Here is a 15,506-nt window from a genome sequence, read left to right as displayed (position 1 = left end):
TGTTTCACGATTGAGAAGAAAGTTCAGGCACTTAGCAATTGTGCACTGCATTCAGAGGCTATTCTTTTCAAGGTTAAGGTTAAGATGAGATAAAGAGCAAGGTTTCAAATGTCACTTTCTTGTCATAGGCATCATCCTCCAGGACCATCCATTGGGAAGTCCCATTGTACATCCATCTGTAAGCTTTTACAGAATCATGGACTGAGACGGAGCTAGTAATATATACAGTCACAGAGACGTACAGCACGGAAACAGACCCTTTGGTCCAACTTGTCCATGCTGACCAATATCCGAAGTTAATCTAGTCCCGTTTGCCAGCATTTGGCCCATGTACCTCTAAACCCTTCCTATTCATATACCTACCCAGACGCCTTTTAAAATGTTGCCACTGTACTATCCTCCAACCACTTCCTCTGGCAGCTCATTCCATACACGCACAACCCTCTGCATGAAGTTACCCCTTAGGTCCATTTTAAATCTTTCTCACCTTGAACTCGAGTTTTAGACTCCCGTACCCTGGGAATAAAAGACTTTGACAACTCATCCTATCCAGGCTCCTCATGATTTTATGAACCTCTATAAAGGGCACCCCTCAGCCTCCGAGACTCCAGGGAAAGTAGCCCAACCCACTCGCCCTCTCCCTATATGTCAGGCCCTACAATCCCAGTGACATCCTTGTAAATGTTTTCTGCGTCCTTTCAAGCTTAACAATATCTTTCCTGTAGCAGGGAGACCAGAATTGAATGCAGCATTCCAAAAGTGTTTCCAATCTTGAAGATATTTGCTGGGGTAAACTGAGTTCACATTGTCCACTGGAACAAACATTGATAACTCCAGTGCATTGTGGTATACAATCAGAAAACCGATCTAATGTAACTGTGTTTAATTCTTGAAATTAAAAGTCTAGAAAGTGGAACTTCTGCTCTTGTACCTCAAATCTCTCGTCCACTAAAAAAAAAAATCCCTAAACGTGGAGCAAGTTAGTTTTTTTAGATTGACTCTTGTTGTGTGAGAAGGACCATTGGCTTCAGACTTCCCACATTTAAAAAGGACATTTGTGCTCATCTACTTTTAGATGTTCAACAAATTAGAGGCAGTGGAAGGCATCGAGGGGGCTGGCAGTGAATAAGAGACTGATGGTTAAGTGAGTAGCTGGAGTCACAAAATCCTCAGGCAAACAGAAGAGATTAGATATTATGAAGAATATCCTCTCAGTCTGTCATAGAAAGGCACACTACATGGTGGCTCACTGGTTAGCACTGCTGTCTCTCAGCACCAGGGACCCCGTTCGATTCCAGCCTCATGCGACTGTGTGGAGCTTGCACATTCTCCCTGTGTCTCCGGGTGCTCCAGTTTCCTCCCACAGTCCAAAGATGTGCAGGTTAAATGAATTGGCCATGCTAAATTGTCCATAGTATTCAGGGATGTGTAGGTTAGATGCTGTTGTGGTTCTGTTCGCCGAGCTGGGAGTTTTTCTTGCAAACGTTTCATCCCCTTTCTAGGTGACAACATCAGTGCTTGGGAGCCTCCTGTGAAGCGCTTCTGTGCTGATTCCTCCGGCATTTATACTGGTTTGAATCTGCCGCTTCCAGTTGTCAGTAGCTGTCCGCTGCAGTGGCCGGTATATAGGGTCTATGTCGATGTGTCTGTTGATCGAATTCGTGGATGAGTGCCATGCTTCTAGGAATTCCCTGGCTGTTCTCTGTTTGGCCTGTCCAATAATGGTGGTGTTGTCCCAATCGAATTCATGTTGTTTGTCATCTGAGTGTATGGCTACTAGGGATAGCTGGTCGTGTCGTTTCATGGCCAGTTGGTGTTCATGGATGCGGGTTGTTAGCTGTCTTCCTGTTTGTCCTATGTAGTGTTTTGTGCAGTCCTTGCATGGGAATTTGTAAACCACGTTGGTTTTGCTCATGCTGGGAATCGGGTCCTTTGTCCTGGTGGGTTGTTGTCTGAGAGTGACTGTTGGGTTGTGTGCTGTTAGGAGTCCTAGTGGTTGCAGCAGTCTGGCTGTCAGTTCAGAAATGCTCATGATGTATGGGAGTGTGGCCAGTCCTTTGGGTTGTGGCATGTCCTCATTTCGTTGTCTTTCCCTGAGGCATCTGTTAATGAAATTGCGCGGTATCTGTTTTTGTTGAATACCTTGTATAGGTGTTCTTCTTCCTCTTTTTGAAGTTCAGGTGTGCTGCAGTGTGTTGTGGCCCTTTTGAATAATGTCCTGATGCAACTTCGTTTGTGTGTGTTGGGGTGGTTGCTTTCATAGTTCAGCGCTTGGTCTGTGTGTGTGGCTTTTCTGTTTACCTTCGTGGTGAATTTTCCGTTCGGTGTTCTTTGTACCATTATGTCCAGGAATGGGAGCTGGTTGTCCTTTTCTTCCTCTCTCGTGAATCGGATTCCTGTGAGTGTGGCATTGATGATCCGGTGTGTGTTCTCTATGTCTGTGTTTTTTTATGATTACAAAGGTGTCGTCCATGTATCTGACCCAGAGTTTGGGTTGTAGTTGCGGTAAAACTGTTTTTTCTAACCTTTGCATAACTGCTTCTGCTATCAGTCTGGAGATCGGTGAGCCCATGGGTGTTCCGTTAATTTGTTCATATATCTGGTTGTTGAATGTGAAGTGTGTTGTGAGGCACAGGTCTAGTAGTTTAAGTATGCCGTCTTTGTTAATAGGTTGAGCGTCTGCTGTCTGTTATGTATGCCCAGGTTAGATGCATTAGTCAGGGGTAAATGTAGAGTAATAGGTAGGGGAATGGGCCTGGGTGAGATATTCTGAGGTCAGTAAGGACTTGCTGGGCCGAAGGGATTCCATGACTCTATCAAAGGCAAGAATAAACTCAACGAGTGCCTTTCAACAGGAAGTTGCCAAAGTTCTGGGGAGAGGTCAGTGCAAGTTCTCGAAGCTAACTTGTATATTAGCTAATATTCAGAGCTTTTGTAGGTTCAATCATTGTAAGCTATAGCTTTACTGCCTAATGGAGTCAAGGCAGGAATTCCCCAGAGGTTTTTCCTAATTGTCCTTGCTTTTTGGAGATTAATTAAGTGGTGACAGGCTGAAACGTGTTTAATAGAGGAAAAAAAATTGGTCAGCCTATCAGGTTTGCCATGTCTTTATATAGAATCCCAGTCAAAATCTTGGAACACCCCCACCCCCGCCAGCAGCATTGTGGGTTTATCCACACAGCGCATGGACCGCAGACCAAAAAGGTAGCACACCATCACCCTTGAGGGTAACGAGGTTTGGGCAATTAATCCTGGCCAGCCAGTGATGCCCACATCCCAAGAGAGAATGGGATGATGAAACGCGAACATGTACCATAGTTCCCAGACCAATCCCCCAGCTGGAAATCTATGGCAGGTCAGCCTGATTGGACTGCAGAGAGCCACAGCTCACAAATCACTTGTAACAAATGGTCTCGGAGCGATGTACACTTAGAAACCTTCACCAGGCCTTCTAGTGTTGGGAGAAGGCAAGAGAAGAAAGCATGCGGCTAATAGAAACGTTCCATTCGTGGTGTTTCTGGATGCTTTGTGAAGAATGAAAGTTAACAAGCTCATGCACTTCAAGCTTACAAAGTTCTCAGAATATCTATATGCAATGGGAATAAACACTTGCAATGCAACAGTTGTTTTTAAGATTGCATGCAATACAGCCAGATGTGGAAGATTACAGGGATTCTTTGAATCCTTTTGTTTTGCCTCCTCACTATTTCAACTCACCAGCGCGTCATGCCAGATTATCCTGACTGAGATGGAGAGCACGCAGTTATGCTACCTAGCCTCCCCCACCGCTCTCCCCTCCCAACACACACACACACACACACAGTTACACTACCTAGCCCCACACCCACACACACACAGTTATACAACCTAGCCCCTCCCCCCCACACACACACACATATACATTTATACTACCTAGCCCCACACACACACAGTTATACTACCTAGTCCCCCCCCACACAGTTATACTACCTAGCCCCCCACCTAGTTATACTAACTAGCCCAACGCGCGCGCACACACACACATATTTATACTACCTAGCCCCCCCCACATACACACAGTTATACTACCTAGCCCCACACATAGTTATACTACCTAGCTCCCCCACACACAGTTATACTACCTAGCTCCCCCACACACAGTTATAATACCTAGCCACACACACACACACAGTTATCCTACCTCGCCCCACACACAGTTATACTACCTAGCCCCCCCACACACAGTTATACTACCTAGCCCCGCACACACAGTTATACTACCTAGCCCCATACAGTTATACTACTTAGCCCCCCCACACAGTTATACTACCTAGCCGCCCCCCACACACACACACACATTTATACTACCTAGCCCCCCATACACAATTATACTACCTAGCCCCCCCCACAGATATACTACCTAGCACCCACCCCACACACAGTTATACTCCCTAGACCCCCCACACAGTTATACTACCTAGCCCCGCAAAGTTACACTACCTAGCCCCCCCACACACCAGTTACACTACCTAGTCCCCCCAACACAATTATACTACCTAGCCCCCCCACACAGTTATACTACCTACCCCCCCACATGCAGTTATACTGCCTAGCACCCCCCCCACACAGTTATACTACCTAGCACCCGCCCCACACACAGTTATACTCCCTAGACCCCCCACACAGTTATACTACCTAGCCCCGCAAAGTTACACTACCTAGCCCCCCCACACACCAGTTACACTACCTAGTCCCCCCAACACAATTATACTACCTAGCCCCCCCACACAGTTATACTACCTACCCCCCCACATGCAGTTATACTACCTAGCACCCCCCCACACAGTTATACTACCTAGCACCCGCCCCACACACAGTTATACTCCCTAGACCCCCCACAGTTATACTACCTAGCCCCGCAAAGTTACACTACCTAGCCCCCCCACACACCAGTTACACTACCTAGTCCCCCCAACACAATTATACTACCTAGCCCCCCCACACAGTTATACTACCTACCCCCCCACATGCAGTTATACTACCTAGCACCCCCCCACACAGTTATACTACCTAGCCCCCCACACACACAGTTATACTACCTAGCCCCACACACACACAGTTATACTACCTAGCCCCACACACACAGTTATACTGCCTAGCCACACACAGTTATACTACCTCGCACCCCCCCACACACACACACAGTTATACTACCTAGCCCCACACAGTTATACTACCTAGCCCCACACACACACAGTTATACTACCTAGCCCCCCCCACACACCCCCACACACACACACACACACACACACACACACACAGTTATACTACCTAGCCCCAAACCCAGTTATACTACCTAGCCACGCACACACACACATTTATACTACCTAGCCCCCCCCCCACAGTTATACTACCTAGCTCCCCCCACACACCAGTTACACTACCTAGACCCCCCACAGTTATACTATCCAGCCACAAACACACACACAGTTATATTACCTAGCCCCATACAGTTATACTACCTACCCCTCCCACACACACACACACAGTTATACTGCCTAGCCCCGCGCGCACACACGCGCAGTTCTACTACCTAGCCCCCCCCACACAATTATACTACCTAGCACCCACCTCACACACAGTTATACTCCCTAGCCCCCCCCACACAGTTATACTACCTAGCACCCACCTCACACACAGTTATACTCCCTAGCCCCCCCCACACAGTTATACTACCTAGCACCCGCCCCACACACAGTTATACTACCTAGCCCCAAAGTTACACTACCTAGCCCCCCACACACACACATTTATACTACCTAGCCCCCCCCCCCCACACAGTTATACTACCTAGCCCCCCCACACACCAGTTACACTACCTAGACCCCCCACAGTTATACTATCCAGCCACAAACACACACAGTTATATTACCTAGCCCCATACAGTTATACTACCTACCCCTCCCACACACACAGTTATACTACCTAGCCCCCCCCACACAGTTATACTACCTAGCACCCGCCCCACACAGTTATACTATCCAGCCACAATCACACACACACAGTTATACTACCTAGCCCCCCCCCCACAGTTATATTACCTAGCCCCACACACACACAGTTATACTACCTAGCCCCCCCCACACAGTTACACTACCTAGCCCCACACACACACACAGTTATACTACCTAGCCCCCCCACACAGTTATATTACCTAGCCCCACACACACACAGTTATACTACCTAGCTACGCGCACACACATAGTTACACTACTTAGCCCCCCCACAGTTATACTACCTAGCCCCCACCCACACACAGTTATACTACCTAGCCCCATACAGTTATACTACCTAGCCCCCTCCCCACACACAGTTATACTGCCCAGCCCACCCCCCCACACACCGTTATATTACCTAGCCACACACACACACACACACACACACACACACACACACACACACACACACACACACACACACACACACACACACACACACACACAGTGTTATACTACCTAGCCAGTGGTATCTTAGGCAGAGTGGAGCTAAGCCAAACATGTCAAAGAAGACGAATGAAGTTGTGTATATATATATACACACACACACACACACACACACACACACACACACATCCCTCCCAACCATCCACTTGGAGTGATGCTGAGATGAGCTGTTTCAGATCTCCGTCATCAGCCAGTGTGGGACAAGAGATTTTAGACAGCGACAGTAATACTTACAGGGAGAAATTCAGCTCAGATCTCAGGGGCCTGGCAATAATGGACAAGGCAGCAATTCAGTCAAGCAGTTCTGATTACTCAAAGTAAGTGAATAAAGCTTAAGGCATTTTAGCAGAACAGGATTTACTGCCCAGAGCCATTGTCAAATTTCCATGTTCTCATTTTCCTGTAGCTTTCAGCTGATTTTAACAGAAGAGATGAATAATGGTTTTGGGTGATGGAGAGGTTCTATTAGTCAGTATAGGTGAAAGGGCAGAAGATATCAGAGGGTATTTGGCATCAGATAATAATTATCGAGTAACACAAGTAATACATGTAGTAGGAAGATCTAAAATTCATTTCTTTGTATAGCACCATTGCAATACACAAAACTAAGGCAAATAAAAACAATAAAATAGATGCAATTATACAGCCTATTGTAAGGCTTGATATCTTAAATACATGCAGTACAGGTTCAATTGCAAAACCTCGATTGACAAGTTAATACTTATGCTCTTAAGACATAGGAGCAGAAATTACGCCATTTACCCATTGAGTCGGCTCCGCCATTCAATCATGGATGATAAGTTTCTCAACCCCATTCTCCTGCAACCCTTGATACTAAAGAACCTATCTATCTCAGTCTAAATATACTCAATGCCCTGGCCTCCACAGCCTTTTGTGGCAATGAATTCCATAGATTCCCCACTCTCTGGCTGAAGAAGTTTCCCGTTATCACCATTCTAAAAGGTCTTCCCTTTTCTCTAAGGCTGTGTCCTCGGGTTGTAGTCTCTCCTACCAATGGAAACATCTTCCCAACATCCGCTCTGTCCAGGCCATTCAGTATTCTGTACATTTCATTAGATCAGCCCTCATCCTTGTAAACTCCATTGACCCAGAGTCCTCAAATGTTCCTCAACTTTTAAGCTTTTCATTCCTGGAACCATTCTAGTGAACCTCCTCTGAACACACTCCACGGTCAGTACATCCTTCCTGGGAAATGGGGCCCAATACTGTGCACTGTACTCCAAATGTGGCCTGACCAGAGCCTAATAGACCTTCAGAAGTATATCCCTGCTTTTATATTCAAGTCCTCTCAAAATAAATGCCATCATTGCATTTGCCTTCCTAAATAATGACTCAAGTTTACCTTGAGAGAATCCTGGACTAGAGCTCTCAAGTCTCTTTGCACGTCAGACATCTGAATTTTCTCCCCATTTAGAAAACAGCCCATGTCTCTATTCTTGCTACCAAAGTACATGACCTCACACTTTCCTATGTTGTACTCCATCTGCCATTTCTTTGCCCACGCTCCTAACCTGTCCAAATCCTTCTGCAGCCCCCCCGCCTCCTCAATGCTACCTGCCCCTCTAGCTATCTTTGTATCATCTGCAAACCTAGCCAGAATGCCCTCAGTTCCATAATCTAGATCATTCAGTCCTAACACTGAGCCCTGCGGAACTTTTGATTTGTTGGTAAAGCCATTGCCAAAGGGGGAGGTTTATAAACAAATTATATCTGCTTGTCCCTGTACCTCAGATAGGCATTAAAGATCCAACAGAAACGTTGCTTCAAAGTTATTGCAAATGAACCAGCTTGGGATACTCAAGATAGTGACTCTTTTTAGACTTCAAGAAATGGAACAAATCATTTCACTTACAGCTCATTATGAAGCATGATTTGTCATTCAAGTAAAACTGGTATCAAACTTGTCCATTGCAGATATCCCACAAAATGTCATTTAGATAAAAGACTAGTTCTTTTGTGGTTCTTGATGCAGTACGAATTTCAACAATGACAGAGCTTGAGCTTCCTTTGAACAGCACAGTTGTAGCTTTAAATATCCATTTCAGTTACTGAAACAAGAAAATTGTCAATTGTATTGATAATTCCAGTTTGGCAATGCCATTGCCAATGACAATTTTGTGTGTTGAATTGTCAACCTAAGTTTATGCATTGAAGAATCCACATTGCATTTTAATACGTCTGTTTGTAATATATCTTATGTGCAATTATACATTGTATATTAAGCTAATTTTATTTGCCTTCAAATTTTCTACTCTCCTTTCCCGTTGTGCCAAAATCAATTTACTGTGGCTCTGCTTGATGTCTTTCGGTCTCTGCTCGTTGAAGGTCCTTTGCAAATCAGGTGAGGTTTTTGCTTGAAAGAACACAACCTACTGCAAATGAGGGCATGGCCCTATCAAATTTAGAACAGATTGAACCAAGAACTTTGCAGTCAAATTATTGGAACTAGTTTCACTATTGGGCAAGGTAAGATTTCCTAAAGTTAGCATTAGAGTTTGATGAAGATTAGATTAGATTCCCTACAGAGTGGAAACAGGCCCTTCGGCCCAACAAGTCCACACCGTCCTCCGAAGGGAAACCCACCCAGACCCATTTCGCTCTGATTAAAGCACCTGACACACCTAACCTGCACATCTCTGGACACTATGGGCAATTTAGCACGGCCAATTCACCTGCCCTGCACATCTTTGGACTGTGGGAGGAAACCAGCGCACCCTGAGGAAACCACGCAGACAAGGGGAGAATGTCTGTGTGGAGTTTGCACAGTCACTCAAAGCTGGAATCGAACTAGGATCCTGGTGCAATGAGGCTGCAGTGCTAACCACTGAGCCACAGTACTGCCTGAAGGGCAGTGGAAAGGTAGACCAAATCTGTGCTGTCAATCTCTTTCTAAAATATTGGTGGCATATTACCAGAAATGTGTAGATGAAGACTACAAGATGGAAATTAAGAACATCCTCATACAGCAATAACAGGATTTGCTGCTTCTTGTCCCATGCTGTTGAGGGGCCAAGAAATATTTGGTAAATCTGGTGCCCATGCATCTTGCTGTTCAAGTAGCTCAGTGGTTAGCATAGCTGCCTCACAGTGCCAGGGTCCTGGGTTCAATTACACCCTCAGGTGACTCCACGTCTGCATGGACCTCCTCTGGGTGCTCCAGTTTCCTCTCTCAGTCCAAACATTTGCAGGTTAGATAGATTGGCTATGTTAAATTGTCCAGAGTGTCCAGAGATGTGCAGGCTAGGTAGGTTAGCCATGGGAAAAGTGGGGTTACAGGGATAAAGAAAGAGGGTGGGTCTGGGTGGGATACTCTCCAAAGGTTTGGTTTGGACTCAATGGGCTGAATGGTCTGCTTCCACACTAGGGATTCTATAATAGCGAAGACAGCATTAGGCATGCTTGCCTTCATAGGTCAGTGACTTGGAGTATAGCAGTTGGGAGGTCATGTTGCAGCTACATTGATGAGGCTACTTTTGGAATACTGTGTGCAATTCTGATCGCACTGCTATAGGATGTCATGAAATTTGAAAGGGCGCAGAAAAGATTTACAAGAATGCTGCCAGGGTTGAAGGGTTTGAGCTACAGGGAGAGGCTGAATAGGCTGGGGCTGTTTTCCCAGAAGCACTGGAGGCTGAGGAGTGACCTTATAGAGGTTTATAAAATCATGAGGGGCATGGATAGGGTAAATAGACAAGGTCTCCTACCCCAGTGTAGGGGAGCCCAAAACTAGACAGCATAGTTGTCTAAGGTGAGAGGAGAAGATTTAAAATGGATCAAAATGGTAACTTTTTCACAGAGAGTGGTGTGTGTATGGAATGAGCTGCCATAGGAAGTGCTAGAGGCTGGTACAATTACAACATTTAAAAGGCAGCTGGATGGATACATGAATTGGAAGGGTTGAGAGAGATATGGGCCAAGTGCTGGCAAATGGGACTAGTCAGCATGGACGAGTTGGAACAAAAGATCTACTTCCATGCTGTATAGCTCTATGACTCTAGCAAATAAATACATAGCTGATATGTAAAAAGAAACAGGTATTTATAGCATGAATACTATCAGTTGAACCCGTGAATATCAACAGAGCTATTTATTTGAGTCTACAATATTAACAGCACAGGAATAGCATGGCTTAGAAGAACCATGTCGGTGTTTATCCTTCAGGGGTCAATTCGCATCCTTCCTGCTCTAACCCTCGCAGCACGTGGTGGCTGAGTTAGTAAAACGCACACTTCTGAGTCACAAAGTTCTGCGTTCAATTCCTACTCCGGGATTGGAGCACAAAAACGAAGGCTGACATTTCCGTGCAAAACTGATGGCATACTGTGCTGTCTTTGGGGGAGATATTAAAACTAAACCTGCTCTGCTTCTCAGGTGAGCGCAAAAGATCCCAGGATACTTTTTCCAAAGCACAGTACTGGATTTATTCTGTGTGTCGGAGCTATTATTCACCTTCCAATCAATACCTCTCAAAATCAGGTTATCCAGTCACAAGCCCAGGTTTTGTGGGAGCTTCCTGTGTATAAATTGACCACAAGACTTCCTACACTGAGTGACTACAATGTAAAAAAAAATTGTTGTGTTTTTGAACCAGTAGTTGTAAAAAGTACCACAGAAAACAAGCCAATTTTTATTATTTACCATTTCCTATTTCATTCTCCCTTATAGGTATATTTGGCTTCACCAGATTGCATCTGTGTTATTCACCTCTACACAGGCTGCGGGTAGTACATGAACATTGTTATCACGAGCGGGGGTTAAGATGTTTCTGAAAACCCTGTTGGATTAATAAAGAATCTCTTTAAATTTATGGCCTTTAGTGCTGTTCTCACATGCAAGTGAAAACATCTTCTCCATATCTACCGCTATCAAAGCTTTTCATAAGGCTAAGTACTTGTCATCTTTGTATTAATATATTTGTTGAATACTTGACTATATTTATTTCTCCCTGAACTGGTTCTTTAACCTTTCCCCTAATTATCTAGTATTCCTCTTATCTACGGGTCATGTGTTTCATATTGTTAAATTTGTTAGTTTCCATCCTTTATTTGTCAACGCCATTCTAAAATGACTTTTCTTTAGTTTAAATGATGCAGAATTTGCTTTACAACTAGGTGATCTGTTCAAAATATCTGATATTAATCTCTCTCTTTTCCTTTCCCCATCTCATCTTTCCAAAATCAGCTTTCCTCAATCTGTCGTACTTGCTTTTTGTGCTAATCATTTCTTTATATTTTGAGGCTAAAAGCTCATTACATTGTAGTCATGATCTCCAAGATACTCACCCAGATCTACCTGACTCTCTCCTTACTCAAAACTGGGTGGAAATAATGCCTTCTCATGTCTAGGAACACAGCCAAACTGTTTTGATGTTGGAGCCTGCACACATTTTCATCTTCACCTTTTGCCTCATTTTTTTTCCTCTGAAATATTTCCAACATAATTACATCGTACAATATACAAAGTCACAAAAGAACGTAAATTTTACTTTAGTTTTCATGGTGTTAGCATTGCTGGCTCAGCCTGCATGTGTTACCCATCCATTACCCATTTGGGCGGCACGGTGGCACAGTGGTTAGCACTGCTGCCTCACAGCGCCTGTAGACCCGGGTTCAATTCCCGACTCAGGCGACTGACTGTGTGGAGTTTGCACGTTCTCCCCGTGTCTGCGTGGGTTTCCTCCGGGTGCTCCGGTTTCCTCCCACAGTCACAAAGATGTGCGGGTCAGGTGAATTGGCCAAGCTAAATTGCCCGTAGTGTTAGGTAAGGGGTAAATGTATGGGTGGGTTGCGCTTCGGCGGGTCGGTGTGGACTTGTTGGGCCGAAGGGCCTGTTTCCACACTGTAAGTCTAATCTAAGTCTAATCTAAAAAAAAACTGCCCTGGGAGGAAGTGGGAGTGCCTTCTTGAACCACTGGAATCCTTAGGGGTCTGCACATTTGGATCTTAGCAGGAACCAGTCTCATTAATTGAAGTAGAATGGGATTACCAATGAGAACCCAGTAGTTTCGAAATAGCAGTCCAGTCTGAATCTGATAGAGTGAAAAAAATATTGGAATAAAACTCAATTAAACAAAATCAAAGAAAGTTCCAACACTCGGACTTTCAGTGTCTTTCCTCTTAACCTTTTAATTATAAACTCAATGGCCTGATGTTCAATGCCTTATACTGCATGGGCCAAGGTCTCAGCTGTGATTTCATTTGAACCAGCTGGAATTGATACAAGCAGGAAGGATTAACTTTGTTATTTTACATTCCAGCAAGGCACAAGCTGTGTGTACATATTAGGATTATGTACCATAAATTTTAGCATGCAGTGTATAATTACAATTCCAAATTGGCCTGAGATTTTTTTAAAATTCACAATTGTCAAAATCCATTTGCATAAATTAAGGTTTGTTTTCCAAACCACATTTCATACAAGTTCTAAACACTGACATTTGTGCCCCCTTCCATGTCAGTGTCACCAAAGCACACTTGCATTTATACAGTACAAAACCAAACAGAATAACCATTCGCTAGATCGATAACTCATCCTGTACAATTCAGAAAAACATGCAAGGATCTCAGTATAACACTTTCAGAGAATGGTGAACTCAGCCCGGACAATCACAAAGACCAACCTCCCAACTATAGAATCCATCTACCAGGCCCTCTGTCAAGGAAAGGCCACCAGCATTCTCAAAGATCCATCCCACCCTGGCAATGTTTTTCTACAACCTCTGCCATCAGGGAGAAGGTACAGAAGCCTGAACATATGCACCAGCCAGTTTTGTGACTGTTTCTACCCTACTTTTGTTAGAATACTGAAGGACTCACAAACTCTTAACATTCGCCTGTACCTGTGGTTTTGTATTTGCTGCTGTTTACATATTATTTACTTACTGATGCTACTTAACTCTGACCTGCCTGTATTGCTCACAAGACAAAGCTTTTCACTGTGCCTAGGTACAGGTGACAATAAATTCAATTCAATTGGTCTTTTGTCTGCAAATTGAAGTAAGTTCAAAATGACCTGCAGTGTGATTTTTCAAATGGTAGGAAGAGTGTCTGTCTTCCTAAATCTTTCCATTCAATTATTAATGCTCACGTGTCTTCAAGCTGCCTGAGCCCAAGCTCAAATTTCCACTGTAAAACCTGTCGGCTTCTCTAAACCTCTCCTTTAAAGATGATCCCAAAAACCTACAATTTACCAAGGTCTGGGGGCGGCACGGTGGCACAGTGGTTAGCACTGCTGCCTCACAGCACCAGGGACCTGGGTTCAATTCCCGCCTCAGGCGACTGACTGTGTGGAGTTTGCACGTTCTCCCCGTGTCTGCGTGGGTTTCCTCCGGGTGCTCCGGTTTCCTCCCACAGTCCAAAGATGTGCGGGTCAGGTGAATTGGCCATGCTAAATTGCCCGTAGTGTTAGGTAAGGGGTATATGTAGGGGTATGGGTGGGTTGCGCTTCGGCGGGTCGGTGTGGACTTGTTGGGCCGAAGGGCCTGTTTCCACACTGTAAGTAATCTAAAGTAAAAATCTCTTCTAATGTTGCATGTGACTTGGTGTCAAACTACTGTTAAAAGTTCTGTTGGCTTCACAAACTAACAGAGGTATCTGTTTTCAGACATTTATCTGGGTAGCCCTAGCTAGAGAGGTTCGATCGGCTGAGAGAGTAGTCCCGACAAATGAAAACATTTAAATGGAAATAATCCAAATGATCATTCTCAAAAGATTTGGCCTGGTGACTATTTCCTTTGGCAGCATGTTCCATTGTGGAATTACTCTTGGAAAGAAAGTTATTGATACTGTGTCTTGGAGACAGCTGGAGCTCGTGGTTTATCTTACATTGTGTGTTGTCATTGTTGAAGGGCACCCAGTACTTATTCTGGTCAATTCTCCCAGACTATTCCATACTTTATAGAAAATCGTCAGCTGATCATTTTATCGGAGCAAACTACTGCAGATGCTGGAATCTATACTGAAAACAATAAATTTTGGAAACGATAGTGGGTCAGACAGCATCCATGGAGAGAGCACAAACTAATGTTGAGTCTAGATGACTAATCAGAGTTTTTTTTAGGCCCTTCGGCCCAACAAGTCCACACCGACCCGCCGAAGCGCAACCCACCCATACCCCTACATTTACCCCTTACCTAACACTACGGGCAATTTAGTTGTTCTGAAGAGTCAACTGGACTCAAAACATGAGATTACTCTCTCCATGGATGCGGCCTGACCAGCTGTGATCTCCAGCATTTGTTTTTTTTTGCAGTCTATTATTTCCCCTCCTTTGCTTTGTAATTCCAATTCCAAATCATTGCTCAGTGATGCAACACTGGTGTCTCCCCCAGAATGACTGTTTTTGAATTGGTTAACTTATTGGTTTGTTGTATAATAATTTCACACACAAGCTGCAAATTCCAGGATTGGACAAACAAATATTTGGTAAACGATAACTGATACTTTTGTTGCAAGACCAAAGCTTCCTCCTGATTTGATAATTACACCGTTGAAGTGTCTTGGGATGCTTTGCCACATTGTTAAAAAATGCACTATCTAACCAAGTCACCATTGTTCATGGTAACAGGAGGTTAATATGGTGTTGTACTTTATTTTTCTTTCCAAAGCTCTCATGCTTGATTCTTACTTTACAGTATGCCATTTAAATTGTTTAAAACCCTGCAGATAATTGTTATTCATCAGGCTCAATGATTTTAAATTCGAGATGTATAGTTTGGAACATTACAAGCAAAAGCGATACTGTGATTGCACCACGCAAGGAGAGTTGAGTGAACTTCAATGCAAGACGTTTCTTCACTTAACACACACAGACCCCTCAAATGTATTGTAATCATTAGGGAGGTGTTTATACTTTCCTGCACTCTTTTGTCATTCAGAAGATCAAAAATGGACCCACAACAAAGCATAGCACAGTCAAACCTCCAATGGTGAATGCAGAGAGCAAATCTGAATGTGAAATGTCATTGCATTACATAGTCAGTCTCACCAACCTAATCCGGAGGAA

At 44.2% G+C, this 15,506-nt stretch overlaps 1 protein-coding gene across 4 annotated transcripts in view; it reads right to left on the bottom strand.

The window, feature by feature from the left end:
- The window catches only part of LOC132830837 (SH3 and cysteine-rich domain-containing protein 2-like), a 129,766-nt gene that overhangs the window by 74,021 nt on the left and 40,239 nt on the right, over nucleotides 1-15,506 (bottom strand). The gene's annotated exons all lie outside the window — the stretch shown is intronic.

The sequence above is a fragment of the Hemiscyllium ocellatum genome, chromosome 32 (assembly GCF_020745735.1).
Source record: "Hemiscyllium ocellatum isolate sHemOce1 chromosome 32, sHemOce1.pat.X.cur, whole genome shotgun sequence".
Lineage (NCBI taxonomy): Eukaryota > Metazoa > Chordata > Chondrichthyes > Orectolobiformes > Hemiscylliidae > Hemiscyllium > Hemiscyllium ocellatum.
Note: the sequence above shows the minus strand (reverse complement) of the source record. Positions and strands in the feature narration are given on the sequence as shown.